Here is a 16359-nt window from a genome sequence, read left to right on the forward strand (position 1 = left end):
AGTATCATTCACCATTCATGGTGTTGCGTAGCAAGTATGGACTAATGAATCTGGTAGACGTCATTCCAAACCAGACAGTTACCTTTGGTCTTGATTGCATTTTTTCCACCGTTACATTTGGATCGAAATGTGACCAATAATGACAATTGTGACGGTTCACAAAACCTGCGACGTGAAACACCGTTTCATCAGACCACAAGATATTGTAGTACAAATCTGGATAAACATCTCCCCAACCAAGCATAATCAGACAAAATTCCGTTCGCAGTCCTCATCAAAGTTCATGAACGTAATGTGGCTTCCAAGGTCGAAAATGTAATTTATTTTTTAAAATGGTCATTACCGTGTGATTTGACAATCCCGTTTCCCTATCAGCTTGTCTTGTGGACTTCGAAAGGCTACGCTCAGACATATCTTGAACAACATTCACATTGTCTTCCGATTTGGATATTGAGGGCCGTACAGATCGACTTGCATCTAACACATTGTCATTAATTTCTTATACTGTAATAGTTTTTTTTTTAATTATTATTTATTATTGCCTTAAGGTTAAGCGTTGCATTCTTACCTCGCTCTTGCCTTCTCCATCTCTCCACTTGCGCCACTGACCTCCAAACTTCATACGTGGCGGCAATTTTACTCTGTCTTCTACAGTGTATATACCAGCCATTTTGTGTTTTCCACTGGATCAACTTCTGATCATTTGCAAATGGTAAAGTTCACATTAGTAAACAGCCAGCTAGAGCTGATAGTTTCTAGGATATTCTAAATTAAAAATATGCATTGAATTTACAACCATCCTGTATATAACACTCCTCCACACAAAGAGTTGCTCAAGCTCCAAATTTTAAGAAAATAAAAATCCTTTCTATTACCTGAGTATATGAAAAACTGAGAGGGGGTTTCAGCCTCCACCAACCCATCTTCAATACGCTACTGCTCTCAAGTTATTCACTAGAAATTGAGAAGTTACCATTCACGATGCTTCTTCGCTGATCTCTTCATGTTTAATATAACAGATGAATAGGGTCCCTGGTTCACTCCCAGCTCGCGCCAAATGATTTTGTGATGGACAATTATCGTGTGCCTGGTTTTTTTCGGAGTTCTCCCGTCTCGTTCTACTTTCTCCATTTCATACAATATAATCACTGTCTCCTTTAGCCTCGTGCATAAAAATTAGGACGTTTCATCAGAAATTTCATTTCATTTTGATCCCCTACCATGCGAGCTTTTGGTGGATTATCTAGGGGTTCTCCCGTATCTTCCAACATTGTCATTCCATTAAAAATTTCATAACTTTTAAATGTAGTTACTTCTCTCTCCTTTAACATAAAGGGCATAAGTGTAAGACGTAAAACTATAAATTACATTTCGTCATTTTGGAAATGAAAAGGGACGCGTTAGTTGCATAGTCCTTGCGTTCATTGAAAGTTGTTTCTCGATTTGTGTCACCTTGTAACTCCAGCACCAGTAACTGTTTTATGTATACTATAAGGAAAGTAGTGTGGCGACTCTTTAGGTCACATCGGTAAAACTTAACAATTTATCAGCCCAAGCCAAGGGAAGAAAATTTAAAATATGTACTAATTGTTGTATACATCTTGCAGCACTAAAATGTGTACTAATATCCGTAATTTGTAGCAATAAAATGTTAATTTTTACTGATATGACTTCCCTCAAGAGCCGACACTGGCGTTGATTTTTTTGGATAATGAGCTCGCGGATTGCTTTTTTTATTGATTAAGTGATAATTAATTTACGCCTTTTTTAATGCAGCAGTAGTACATGACAAGATCTACAACTGAAATACGGATCTGAACAACTGGAGCGCGTTCGATTCGAAGCTCTCCCACTTGGATTCGAATCGAGATCTTACGCACCAAAACCAAGCGAGGTTAAACATATAGATATAAATGATAAGAAAGAAAGAAAGAAAAAAAGAAGAAGAATTTAGATTAAATCAGAGTAGCTTTCAACTGTGAGGGTATATGAAACGTAAATCTACAGCTTAACGTGGGATCCCTACTACATGAGCTCCCACTAGGAATCGAACCCAGGTCTCAGTAGCATAACTAAAGATGCGTGCATCATCCCCCCGCGAAAATATCAAAAGGCTTTCCTCTTCTCCCATTCATGAAGGCACTAAAATGTATACAGCTATAGAAAACTTTACTTTGGGTGTTCCATCTAGTCAGTATATTCTCATACCGGTACTATACAGAAATTTCATTTTACTGTATGGTTTCCAGCTTGAGTTTGTTCTCATTGTTACCCAGCAACCAAGTAAAATTTAATTCACTCTCAGTTGAAAATTCTTGAATAATGTCAAATCCTTTCTATGTATTATTCAAGAAGATACAGTGTGTCAGCATTGCAACTAATCTTTGAAGCTGAAATAGGCCCCGCTTTGGCCTGGGGTCCCTGCAGTGCGGGCCCGCTAGTTACCCCAAAGGCGCACTCGCTAACTGTAAACCTATAGAAACGAGAGAGCTCTAAAGAAGAAAAAAAGCAGATTTAAATGGGTTATCAGTTTATTTAAATTAAAACTGTGACTGATAATAGAAAACTATTTTTTGAATGAACTGGCACCACGTAAGCGTGAATGACTCAATCTTGATACTAACTTACGCAATGCAACCATTGAGTTCTTGCTTGAGTGATGTTAAAATTTGTTTTCCTCTCTGGTTTCAGGTAAAATTTTCTTTATTTTTTGTGTCAATTTCGATACATTAACAAATGTACTCATTAAATTGGTCTTATAAGCTTGTAACTTGTTATTCGATAGAATAGTTAATCTGGCTAACCAACCTAAATCTCACAGGACCTTGGATACTGTTCACATGCGAAGTAGATGTGTGTATTCAACCAGTTAGCACTGGCCTGAATCATGTCAATCGCTGAAGGTCAAACGAAAATTATGTGTGCTGTACGCATATACAGTACATCTAAAGCTCATATTCATTTGGTGACATATGATTTGTTCAGAAACTGGAAATTGATAGTTATACTTTATTACATTTGATAACTTAGACACTTATTTTCCAATCTTAAATTATTTTATTTACTTAGAATAAATATGAATCTTTAATTTTTTGTAAAGAAAATGCTGTGAAAACAACAATAAAATCAAGGCCGTATTAGAAAGGTGTCTTCCCACTTGCGACAGTCCTATAAGCGACAGGAACTGTTAACTGTCCTATGAGCGACCGATTCGATCTATTAACTGCCCTATGAGTCACCGATTCGTTCATACTAAGATAATGGAAGAAGATAAGGTTCTCTCTTCTTTAACTTGTTTTATGCTAATGTGATTTAGAACCTAATGAAATGTACTATGAAAAATGTCGCTCTACCTCAATTTAATACGTTAGAATGCTCTCATTATATTAACAATCTTTTATACATTTTTCCTAATATTATATTTTTGAATTAATTTATATGAATACATTGACTCTATCAAGGGGAAAATTGACTAAATATTTAGAGTAGCTTCGCCTTTGTCTATGATTCTAATATAATTAAAAATGCCATGTTAAAATGATACGGAGCATAAGTTTAGATTGAATATGTTTATGGCATAAAAAAGAAATCAGAAAGAGGTATGGGCGCCCGAAGAAAATTTTCTAGGGAGGGGCATCTCCAAGGTTGCTATCACGTCTGGTATATCTGGTATTTAATATACGTGGTTTGCTATATTACGTATACATTTTTGTGAGCCAGGGGGGGCGACCCTGCATTCCCATCGGGTGCCCATGGAAAAAGGTGTTCACCATTTGAGGATATCAAAGAAATCTAAAAACACGGTGCATTCGAAGAAATTATTACACAAGTTACAAATCTCTCGCAGGACTTAACAGTTCATCTAGTTATAAGGGATTATTTCAGATTGCTTCACGACAAGCTTTTATGTATAAGTCAAAACAAGGGAGGAAGGCAAAGTAAGTAATTAGTTTACGTTTTAGTAGCTTACAATAGGGAGAGGGGGTAGTTTAAAGAGTTTGTGTACCTTTTGCATTGTTTTACCTTTAGGAATATACTTTTCATGGAAATATCCCTGTTGTTTCGTTAAGTTATTTGATATGTTTATGTCAAATCTAACTCAAAATTAAAATAAGTTTTATTTGCGCTCACAGTAGAGGAAAAATATATTTGACGAACAGTATCGCTGGCACTATATTTCATACCAAGGTTGTTCGGGCGCTAATAACGCCAGAGGCAAACATATTTTGCGAGATGGAATCATATCATCTTCCATCATCTCAATGTAAATGAATCGGTCGCTCATAGAACAGATAACAGTTCCTGTCGCTAATAGGACTGTCGCTTCTGGGACTAATTCTCTTATATTGGATAAAATAATATTTGAATTCATCTTGAAGTTCCTCTAAGAGTTTTTTTTTCCTTAGACAAACTCCCTCCAGTTATTTTTTTCTGAGTAGGCTAGGGCTACAACTTTGTCCATTAGTTTTTGCTGATAAGATAAAGTACTGGGGATACTCTAAAAATTTGCAGCCTTTGGACATAAAATGTTACCAATATAGAAGTTTAAACATGTAGTTTCATTTCGATGTAAGAAATACCTTTAAATAACAACGGAATGCTTGTAATTATAAATAGTCGTTTGTGTAAAAGAAAAGTCAGAAAGATGTTTTCAAAATAAGGCAATACGTAAAACTCATTAAGACGGTAGAGTTTATCTCTGATCTGAGAACTTAATACATAAAAATTAATGGAAACGAAAGAATTTGTTAGAAACTGTATTCTTCACGTGCTTCTCTTGCCATTGTACTGTTTTGTGAGATAAATAAAATGTTACAAGCTTCTTAATAATAATAGATGTATAAAAAATATTGGCTTCTATATCTGTATGAGTGATATTCATCTGGTACAGACACCTTTGAAAATGGATCTTTCTAACACCACTACAGTTGTGAAATAGATATAAATAACTAAAAAAAAAAAAAAACTAACGGCGTTTCTAACAGGTGTTTCAGCAGCTTTGGAGACCTAGTGACCTTCAAGTTTCTTATTCACATAACTCCCCAGTTTGCTGGTTGGACGCCGAAAATTAGGAAGCCCTGGCCGATTTCTTGGGAAACGTCGGCCGGAAATCGAACCTGGGACCATGTGGATGTGGGTTCAACGCTCTAACCACTAGTACGGAGTCTTCTTATGTAAATGATTCTCAAGCATTATTTTTTTAAAACGAATACAGGATTTAGGATTTATACAGCATACTTATCTAATAATAAAATACGAGAATTAATAAAAATTTGTTTCCACCCCGTTGAAGTCACAATACCTCAACTACTTCATCAGTGTGTCTAACAAAATAAAACTTTAGCTGGTATGAAGGTCTAAACCTGGTACCAGCTTACATAAGCAAATAGGGATGCGCACGAGTCGAGACATGTCTCGAATCTCGATTCGAGTCGAGATTCGAGTCGAGACACACTTTGTAAAATTCGAGACGAGTCGAGAAAAACGTATTTCTCGACTCGAATTTTCGAGTCGAGACATGAGTCGATTCGAGACAGCTCGTAAAAATCTCAACTCGACTCGAATGTCTCGAAAATCTTTCTATAGTTTTTAATATTATTTTGAAGAAAGTACTCATATTCAGAAACACTCGGCACGAGAATTTCGGAAACTGCAGGACTTGTCAGGTGTTCGAGGAGTGCTGTGGTGAGTGTCTTCAACAAGTGGTGAAACCAAGGGGAAACGACTCCAAACGTCGAGGTGTTGAGAGCCCCCACCTCATTACACAATGTCGGACGTTGTAGGCTGAGCAGACTGGTAAAACAGGACAGGCAGCGAACTGCGTCGGAACTAACATCAGAGTTTAATGCTGGGCCAAGTACAAGTGTGTCTGAATTAGTGTTGTAAAATTTCCGGAAATTTTGAACCTGTTGGTAAAAACCCGTTTTTTCTATTTCTTTCCGGAAAAATTGGAAACATTGAAAAATTTTTTTAAATGTTTGTATTTGGTTAATTTTACTAGTTATATCATCTTTTTTTTTCAAACGCGTGAAAAATATAAGTTCAAAAATTTCAATATTGCGCCAGTTTGGGGTCCCTCGTTCGATCCCAGCTAGCGCCGTGTGGGCTTTGTGGTGGAAAAACACCTCGCTCGTGAGTTTTCTCGGGATTCTCCCGTTTCCCTCCATTTTCTTCATTCCACTATTTCATTCATTTCTCATCACCGTCTCCTTTAGCCTAACCAGCATAGACGTGGGACGTAAAACTTAAAGATTTTGTTTAATTTTTCTTCCGAAAAAATTGCTGCGTACGTGCATATATTTCAATTATCTTTTATGAAAATGCTGTTCTACTCAAAAGTGTAGGGTTTGAAGTCTGAACATTGGGAGCTAATTGTGCTTGTGCTCATTATTATTATTATTAAAAAAACTATATATATACAGGGGTGTAGCCAGCAGGTTTGTGTAGGGGGGCCCGTCATTTTTGAGGGAGGGCTAGCTACAATGTACGAAGCCAAAAAAAAAAAGTGTTGCTGCTAGTGTTTTTGAGGTCTGAAAGAAAGGAAAATTTTGGTTTTCTTCTGGAAAACTAAAAACACTATTTTAGCTTTTATTATTATTATTATTATTATTATTATTATTATTATTATTATTATTATTATCCATAAATTATATTCAAGATAATTTTTATTATGCTTGATTAAAAACTACTGCCCGGGACCAAACGCTATACTTTTGTGCATAACTATAAAGGTAACCAAGAAAGTTATGTCCCTTTTCGTGGAAGTCTGTGTTCAATTGGACCTCACACCGTGAGTTGAATGCGAGTGGAGATAAGGCGAACGTCAGTTGTGGTGTGGGTATATCCAACATACTACCTGGTTGTGGCAATTCAGACACACCGTGAACTTGCGTAAAGACAGAGGGAACATGGGACATCCACAGAGCGTCATAAGAGCATGTATGCTGAACGAGTTCAAATGGAGGTCAAACGCCGCTGTAGCCGGACAGACGATATGCCAGGCCTTTGGTGAGGGTGTCGTGACGACGGGGACATTGCAGCGATGGTTTAACAAGTTTAAGGACGATGACGAAACACCCGAAAACACCACGTGCCAGAAGACCAATACATGTACAAAGAGGAACTGGGACTACAATTCAGTGTGCGGAGAAACCATTCGGCAGCAATCCATCAACTTGTGAAGCACTACAAGTTGGGTCAATGGGTCTCACTCCGGGCGAGAAGGCAACGCGGCAGTCGCCTGTGTTTATTTACTGTTTCGGAGCCATTTCTGGACAGGGCGTTGACATGTGATAAAAAGTGTCCTATAGGAAGCTCCACGGCGCCGTCATCATTGGTTAGCATCCCATGAACCGATTTCAAAACAGCCGAAACCAGCACTGTACCAGAATAAGGTCCTTCTGTGTGTTTGGTATATCGTGCATCGGGAACTGCTACCAGCTGGTCAGAGTATCAATGCAACTGTGTAGTGTCAGCAGTTGAGCTGTGCTCAACAAAAACTCAAAACTCTGGAGCCATCGCTTCTGAATTGCAAATGGGTCCTCGTTAGTAGGAAAGCCGCTTCTTCTACACTCGAAAGGAAGAATGTTAACGGTACATTTCGTAATAATTATGTTCTTACATCCTCCTTTAATGGATGTTGTCAGAGGGTTGTGATGTATGTCATTATGGGTTGATGACCTGCTTACGTGTGTTTGGAAAGTTCTTATGTTTCTTTTTTTAGTTGTGCTGACATGGAAAGGTCATGTGGTCTTTTTCGAGTCTGTATGCGTGTCTGTACAGACTTTATACTGGATATTTTTAAAAATAATAATGGAAATTTGAATTAAATCTGTTGATATGATGATACGTCATTCTGTATCACTTACTTCCGTAGTAGTGATTAAATTAATAATATTGAGTGTATTGACATTGATATATATATATATATATATATATATATATATATATATATATATATATATATATATATATAATTTGTTCGTTTGTTTTACAAACTCGTTGTTAAAAATAAGGTGTTGAATCTCATATTATACAAATGGATTTGACTAATAGAAACTTACATTGAGAAATATATAATTTGGGAAAATGAAATATTTGAGTCCCACCATTATGCCTGTTTTTTATTTTTATATTCTCCTAATAAATTAGTCGTAGCAACTTGCAAAATAAATCGTTTGCTGTGCAAACTCGTTGTTAAAAATAAGAAGCTCAGAACACTTGTAGTGTGTGAACCTACAAATAATTTCGAAAATATTTTAAAATAAGAAGCTGAGAACACTTATAATGTGTAAAAGTATATGTGATACGTACTGGGATCGAACCCGGGACCCTTAACACCATTAGTGAACGCTGCATTGTACTGAAAATGAACCTGGTACCCTTAACACCAGAGGTGAACGTTGTATTGTACGGGGATTGAACCTGGGACCCCCAAGCACCAGAGGTGAATGCTGTATTGTACTGAGAATTATTGCAATCCTCACATGTAAATTGGTGAGAAAAAAAACATGGGAAATAGGAAGTGTGTGTGTGTGTATGATTTGAATAGTTTATTTATTTATTTATTTTGTTAATATTCATCGTTTTATTGATTTGTTTATTCCTTATAGTTAACTCCGTGTTTACAGCCATGTTTTAACTTTGAAATACGGAGTGACTGAATTGTTCTTCCGTCTCTCACAGAAGGCTGTCTTAGAATGAACAGAGTTTTATTTTTGTAAATGCCATTACTTCCGGGTATACGCGTTTCCCTTTTGCTTACGTTAGAAGTTTGAGTGCTGACACAGATATAGTGTGTCAATGCACTTTTTAATTTTATTTCTGCTTGTCAATATGTACTGAAATATCCTTAGACGCTTTCCCCTTGACCGTGAGAACTCTGACTGGTGACATACTGAAATATTTTTCCATTAACTATGATTGTCACTGCGATACTTATCGGTAGTGATGAAGACAGATAGAAATTTTATGTTTCTTCCCTTTTACAAGATATTTTGGGACAAACACGAAAATGTATTTTTGTGGCAATATCTGATTTTGGCAGAATATCTAATATCTGATGAAAGTGTTACATGTAAGCATTTTCCTTAATTAGATGAGAACCGCACATTGCTACATGGGGACCAATGTTGATACCCTGTCTGAATGAGATTTCTCCAGAGGTTGATGAACTTGTAAATAAGAAATTTTTAGATTTTTTGGTGTAGCAATGAATAAACGATGTTAGCGGACATGATGACTTTATTTATAATTAATGAAATCGGGTTGAAAACCTGATGAAAACATGATGCTTGGGGGAGGGACACATTGAAATCCTTATATATATATATATATATATATATATATATATATATATATATATATATATATATACTATTGAAATAAAGTTTATTATTATTGTTCTTTACACAGTGCCATAGTGTGTGTGTTGAAAAACTTTATTTGTGTGTTTATTGAACTTTTTTCGTCAGTGATTTTAACAGAACGAACTCTGATTTTTAAGGTGAGAACTTTTTAAATGCTAAACTGATATGTATTATTCACTTAATTATAATGAAAGTTTTTTGAATAATTATTGGTAAACTACACGATTTGCTTTTGAGAAACATTGTTGGGAAATAAACCTACGACCATTTTGTAATCATGCAAGAGGGACAAGATTTCAAGTGTTTGCAATCTATTACTAAAGTTATTGTTATTATTATTATTATTATTATTATTATTATTTCATTCTTTCGCTTCATTAGAAGCTCATTGTAAAAAAATATCATTTTCGAATAATATGTGTGTGCACTAAAATAAGCTTGCTGTAAAAATGAATATACGGATATGTTTCCCTTAAGAACCGCGATTATGATTTACCAAAGGGCTAAAGACGGACCATTTACTTGTAGAGTTTTATTTGCTTAATTATAGTATGCTTAATTACAATATGTTTGATTCATTTGTTACGATTTTTAACTGTTATACCGATTGTGTACTGAAACATGATCACTTTAAAATCAGTTATACCTAATATATATATATGTACGATGTACAGAGGGGACTTGAACTGTTTAAGTAAGCCCATTTGCCAATAGATGGCATACTACTACTGCGCTTTGGCAACACAGCTGATAATCTTTTAGGAAGGCAAATGTTTGAACTAAGACTAGTATTTCCAGAAAGAAAGAAAGAAAGAAATGTTTTAGTCTTGGGGAGGGGAGGGAGCGCTTTTCCCCTACATTATTGTGTTTTAATAGTAAATATTACTGAATGTTAGTTATTGCGGGGTTTGGTAGCCACATAACACATACAATAGCTTTAATGTTAAGAAAGAAAATTTTACGAACCCCCTAAATACATTGGTTATTGAACACTGTCTTTTGATTTGAAAATTTGTTGTGTATTCTTGAAGCAAAATGAAATGGCCCTCTAACTAACTGGCTTTTGCATGTCAGATAGATTGCCTAGATTTTACCAGTATTATAGCAAAAGAGAATTACGTACGACTATTGTAGAACGTAGCTATAACTGGGTCCCTTAGTTATAGGCGACCCTAGATTTAAACAGTATTGTATTACAAGGAAGCAAAATGAAATTATGTAGTCCTATTTGTAGCATATCCCTCTAACTAAGTGGTATTTGCCTCTCAGATAGACATCCATAGATTTTAACAGTATTGTATTATAGCAAAAGGAAATTATGTACGGCTATTTCTACCATATACGTTGACATGCGTTAAAGTTTCCCATTAGTTAGTCCCTACAATTGCTGTTTTTTCTGAATAGGTAATAACATGATGATAATTATGTTCAACTGAAGGGCCATATGTGTTGGTGGGTCCCCCTTAGGGATTTGTAATATAATGAACGTTTGGTGGTTTACTGAAAGAAGAAGAATCAACTATGCCCTCACAAATTATGTTTTATTAACAGAACACAACTGCGAGAAGGGTTCATGCCTTTTATTTAATGCTATCAGTAATATTTAATGGATAAAAAGAAATATATATCATACTGTACCTTTAAAATATAAATATATATATATATTCAGGACTAATAATAAATACGCCAACACGGCGCACGGAGGTAAACTAAACTAAAGTTAATTTAAAATTTCTCCGACAGATGGCATAGAACCACAACTTTCTATTATAGTTGATTTTGTATTAAAGTAATGAAAACAAATGATTGAAGAGAATTATATAATAATTAGTACGGGGTTATTCGATGAAAGAAAGAAAAAGAAATAAGTATAGAAGAAGAAATGTAATTTTACTGTTTTAATATGGTTATTGAAAACACATACACAATCTTATTTTTGTTTCTTGTTGAAAGAATATTTATAAGTTTAAAATTGATATAGAGATGCATAAGAAAACTGATATACATTTCGTTTGTTCATTTATGACCGATTCAAGGTTTGAACTAGAGACAATGCTTATATGAAGCGAACTTAATTATATATTTTATTTTTAATAATCACTTTGTTTGAGTTTGTCCGGGTGGAAATTTGATTTATATACAGTGAAAAAATAACTTAATTTGTTTAGTCCGTCAGATTTTGAGGGAAATGGCGTGAAAGATATATTCAAATATTGCAGAATACATTTGAATGTGGGAGAATATTTTATAGCTAACTGGATTGGAGTGACATTGAATAAAACCCGAGATTAAATATAATACTTATTATTGAAAATTAATTTCCAAACCTTTGCAGCGTTGTTGCTGTAGGGCATTTAAGGCTGATTGCTTATACGCGTATGCACACCCGGGATTTGAACCAGCACGCCGCTGTTAAGGTAACTTTGCTTTTACGTGTAAGCGCACCAGGAATTTGAACCCGTACGCTGCTGTTAAGGCGACTTTGCTTATACGCGTAAGCACACCCGAAATTTGAACCTGCACACTAGTGTTAGGTACACGCGGAAATTAAATCCGCACGCCGCTGTTAAGGTGTCTTTCTTTATACGCGTAGGCCCGCCCGGGATTTGAACCCACCCACCAGTGTTAGATTTATGCGGGAATTAAATCCGCACACCGGTGTTAAGGTGACTTTGTTTATGCGGATAGGCTTGCCCGGAAATTAAAATTGTACGCCTTAGCACGAAAGGCAATAACATTAAAAAATATGACATGCGAAATTTGTAGATGAGATGGCAAATATGTTTGCAGTAAAGATGGTAGCCTTAGTGAATACGGTACCATGGTTTTGTTTGCACCAAAGGCAAAAGCATTAGCGCTTAGAACATGTCGAACCATTGCAAATTAAATTGTGATTCACTTTAACAAAATGCGTCAGCCTTAACGTGGAACTTTTAGGATACAACCGGAAATTGAATTCGGGTACGTTAGCACCGTTTATTAAAATATACGAACATACTGTGAGATTTAATAATAGTAGCTTAATTTCAGTTAACCAAGGCGTTCAGCAACATTGATGTATGAGACATGAACCTATTAACTAACAATTATTGGAAAATGAACTTGAAAACTTCGAGACGTATGCTATCGCTTAAGTTAAATTGATTTTAAGTTGCTATCCCGTTTAGTAGTATGGGCATATGAGACGTATACCTACATAAAGTAAATTGATTTTAAGTTGCTATCCCGTTCAGTAGTATGGGCATATGAGACGTATACCTACATAAAGTGAATTGATTTTAAGTTGCTATCCCGTTCAGTAGTATGGGTATATGAGACGTGTACCTACATAAAGTGAATTGATTTTAAGTTTATTGTTTTGTTCAGTAGCATGGCTATATGAAACTAGTATTTTACCACCACCGGAAATTAAATCCGGGACAGTTTGTACGAATAGCGTGATTATTAGCGTTAATCACTATGTTAGGCTACACAGGAACACTAGACATGATTTAAGAGTGATATTTTTTTATAGGTTTTTCAGAACAAAAACTGAAAATTAAACATATATCTCACACAGATTTAAAACTTTGACCCATAAAATTCCCATCGAAAACCAAACATAACTCTTTACATAGCGGTCAAATCTTTGTGAAGTTAACCCCTTTAAAATTATATATATAAATTGTTCAAGTTAAACAATGTAATTGAGTTTGTGATTAGAGCAATATAATTTTATTAGTGCTGATTATAATTGATTCCATTCTGCTGAAAATAATTTGTACTAATAATACTTTTCTTTATTTTATTTTATAAAGATGGAAGCACAATCAGAAGCAACTACTTCCGGCACCTCCTCCTCATCCCTCTCTTCGTACCGCCACATCCAGTGGTTTAATAAGATGGAGGAATTATTGGATGTGGCCGAAGGGAGGAAAAGAAGAAGAAGAGAGGAACAGAGGAGAAAAAGATACAACCCGGTGGTGGTGGTGGAAGAACAAGTACCCCAAGAAGTAATAGTGGTGGAAGAAAAAGTGGAGCCAATAACATCATCACTGGTGAAAGAAGTGATGTCAGTGGAGGAAGACGAAGTGGCATTGGTGGAAGAAGTGATGACAGTGGGACTAATATCACCACCATTGGGGGAGGGGGTAAATGACAATGATTTGGATTTATTAAATGACGGGGAAGACGACTTGTTTATAAAAGCATGGGAGAAATATGAAAGAATGGAAAAAATAAAAAAACTGAAACAAAAATACTTGTAAAAAGAAAAAAACTGTAAATAAATGTGTATTTTTGGGTGAATGGGAAAATTTGAGTTTCCTTTCCTTTTGAATTTTAAACCTGTCTAACAAAGGTCATAAAATGTCTAACTTTTTTTCTTTCCGGGTTATATTGAACTTATAGATACCTTTTATTAACAGTAACGTTTCGAAGCATAGAAAAGACATTTTCAGAATAAGAATTGTTGTTAGAATTTTTAAAAGCAGGAAAAAATCTTTATGCTTTTCAGTACGCGGCACTATTCAGTTATTAGTTTCAATTGAAAAGATTTTAATTATGCTATTATAACTAATTTGATTTCCCTTCAATATCAAATTGTACTTGAGTTTTCCTTTTATTTTATTATTTTTTTAATCAATATACATAGTTGTAGGGTGAAACAAGTTTAATGAGATATTTGCTGGTGTCCATAAATAAGAATTAAATCAACAACATTTTCGTTTACTAATTAGTTGTTGCTATTAAATGATAGTATACTGAAAGAAAGGTCTGAATTTTACTTTTTGATTAAATCCGTTTAAGATGAGTGAATGAATTTGCATTGTTTCGTTTTATAAAAGCTCTTGAAAAGAGTATATGATGAGAGTGGGAAAAAACGGGTGAATTTTGAGAATTTTTATGCAGACAAGATAGAGAATTTGAATACTTTTTTTCTTCTGTGAACACTAAAATGTACTTGGTAGCAGGGAACATACAATGAAATCATTTTTTATTCCTTGAATAATTAACTAGGTATTTCTTTTGGGTTTGAAGCTGTGGTTTGCGAGCCACGGCATTTTATATGAAATTTTGTGGAAAAACACGATAATGTCCAACTATCTAAGGTAAATATAGATAAAGGGTTTCAGTGTAGAATGACATGTATGTTAATTGGCATACCATTATCTACTTGGATGAAAGAAAAAATGAATTGGAGTCCCCTACACTTAGGCTATGGTGATTTGTTGTATAAAAACTCTTAGACACTATAAAAAGCGACCCTGAGAAACACATATACACAGTGTTTACCCATTACATAATTCAAAACTTGATACTTGTGATGAAAATGTTCAAATAATTGGAGTATCCTAGGATCGACCCCAAACACCAAAGGTGAGCGCTTTACCACTAAGCCACCTCAATCCCCAAAGAAGAAGAAGAACTTCAGTTCAGTTCAGTTCAGTTCAGTTTAGATACTTTGTGCAGCATGGAATCGAACTCTGAATAAATGTAAAGATTAAATAGCAAATTGTCTCTTAGAAATAAAAATTACTTACTTACTTACTTACTTACTATGGTATCTGTGTACGCTTAATTATGAAATTATTTTGAATAATAAATGAAATCTGTGAGTCCCACGATTATGTCGGATCACTTTAGAAAGGTTATGAAATTGGTGGAATGAAGAAGAAGTCGGAGAACACGTTGTTTGTTCAGCACAATTTATAAGAAATAAATCCAAACTTAATGTTTGTCATAAAAATGTTGAAATAATTGATGCAAGCGGTAATCGAACTAGGGACCCTAAGCAGTGGAAATGAACGCTTTACCACTGAGCCCTTATGGTCCCGCTATGACAAATGAAATAATTGATGCAAACGGTATTCGAACCAAGGACCCTAAGCAGTGGAAATGAACGCTTTACCATTGAGCCATTATGATCTTATAATGATAAATGAATACCTAATGAAGAAAAGTCTAACTGTAGGAACCAACTAGCACCGAAAAACTAAACATTGAAACTTTGTCAGCATAGTAATCCTTATAATTTTATTTTATTGGATGCTCAAGGAAATTGTATTTCAAAAGTGTTAAAATTGAATGTGAATCATGGGACTGACCTGTTATGAAAGAATAAAAGTTTGATCTCAATAAGAAAACAATAGTGAACTATTGCTAACGTACTTATAGATTTATCATCAAATCTTTGAAAAACTTTGAACAAATCTTTTCTGTTTTGAACAGTACATAAGTAAAATTAACGAATAACTGTGTGTCAAATAAGTAAGATTAATACATACTAAAAGATGGTTGTTTTCAAGAACTTGAACTGAAAATTGTTTCTACTGGCCTTCTTTTTAAAAACAAATGGTTAAATGAAATGATAGGAAAAGGTGGAAGATTAAGTTTAGTTGACCTCCCCTATGAACAGCAATGGGGTATTATATATATATATATATATATATATATATATATAATCTCACAAAGTTATTGTTCATGAAGAAAAGTGTAAATAAAATGATTTCCCACAGGACTATCGTCTGCCACCCCGATAGCATGTACGCTATCCGCTTAGCAAAGAGGAGGAGGGTCATGTGGGAGATTGAATCTAATTCAATATAATAGAGATGTATAACCTAACGCATCGACATAAAAACCTGTTTGAGTAAGTAAATGATCTTTGAATATATGTCATATAGACATGAAAAAAGAATACAGATAAATAGGAAATAAATCAATGATTACTTGTACAAATAAATTTTACTTTCATGAAACTTCAGACATAAGAAGTTTGTGAAATAGTTTATTCTCCTTTGCCATTGCAAATTCATTGTTAGTTTTTTTCTTTCCAAAGCTTTTAACATATAGCATACCTAATGAAAATTCACAGGAATTTCTAGCACTGATCAAATACATAATGTAGGCTTCAGTTTTAGCATATATTCACAACTTACTACATGGATTGTCTACAAGAATCCTTAACATTTGGCGAGTTTTCGATAGCATTTGTTCCTCCCTATTGTAC

The 16359-nt window shown here is 34.7% G+C and overlaps 1 protein-coding gene across 3 annotated transcripts in view; it reads left to right on the forward strand.

Annotated features, from left to right (window-relative positions):
* The window catches only part of LOC145692940 (uncharacterized), a 110284-nt gene that overhangs the window by 39240 nt on the left and 54685 nt on the right, over positions 1 to 16359 (forward strand). The window contains exon 1 of one of the 3 annotated variants that reach the window (XM_081768524.1): positions 2641 to 2691. The exons of the other annotated variants lie outside the window; for them this stretch is intronic. The gene's annotated coding sequence lies outside the window, so the exon portion shown is untranslated. Of the gene's footprint in view, positions 1 to 2640; positions 2692 to 16359 lie in introns of those variants that run through there. 3 annotated transcript variants of the gene reach the window in all.

Source organism: Thermobia domestica, chromosome 8 (genome assembly GCF_964235325.1).
Source record: "Thermobia domestica chromosome 8, izTheDome1.hap1.1, whole genome shotgun sequence".
NCBI lineage: Eukaryota > Metazoa > Arthropoda > Insecta > Zygentoma > Lepismatidae > Thermobia > Thermobia domestica.